Raw genomic sequence first — 507 nt, forward strand, 5'->3', positions numbered from 1 at the left:
CTTTAATACTATGAGTTGATATGTGAAGGAGGTGAAAACAGAATTTAGATATGTGTTTATAGTTGGAAGTGCTAACACTGTAACAGGCACAACAATGCATTTTCTCTCACCGCAAAATTAAATCCCCATTGAATGTATTTACAGTATCTTTCACAGTAGACAACAAGAAATGTCATTTAATGTTGTTCTGTACTTTTTCCAGGTTGCGGGCAAGAAAGGGGAGAGCCATTGACAATGCTGGGATAGATATGTTCACGAATTTCACAGAAAGAATGGGAGAATCTAGCTGCTCTAACTATACTTATAGGTCTTTCTAGAAAAAAATTTAAGGGGAGTTCTGGTGCATGTTTCATAAGGACATGTTGGTTTGATTCTTTGGATGACATCATCTGGAAACTCCAATACTGATGTAGGCTTGCAAATGAAAATAAAAGTTTAGCCAAAAAAGTTGGCTTTATAATGAAATCTAAGTGGTTGGGAGGGTTGACAAAAGGACTTAACACACCA

The sequence above is a fragment of the Branchiostoma floridae genome, chromosome 3 (genome assembly GCF_000003815.2).
Source record: "Branchiostoma floridae strain S238N-H82 chromosome 3, Bfl_VNyyK, whole genome shotgun sequence".
NCBI classification, from domain to species: Eukaryota; Metazoa; Chordata; class Leptocardii; order Amphioxiformes; family Branchiostomatidae; genus Branchiostoma; species Branchiostoma floridae.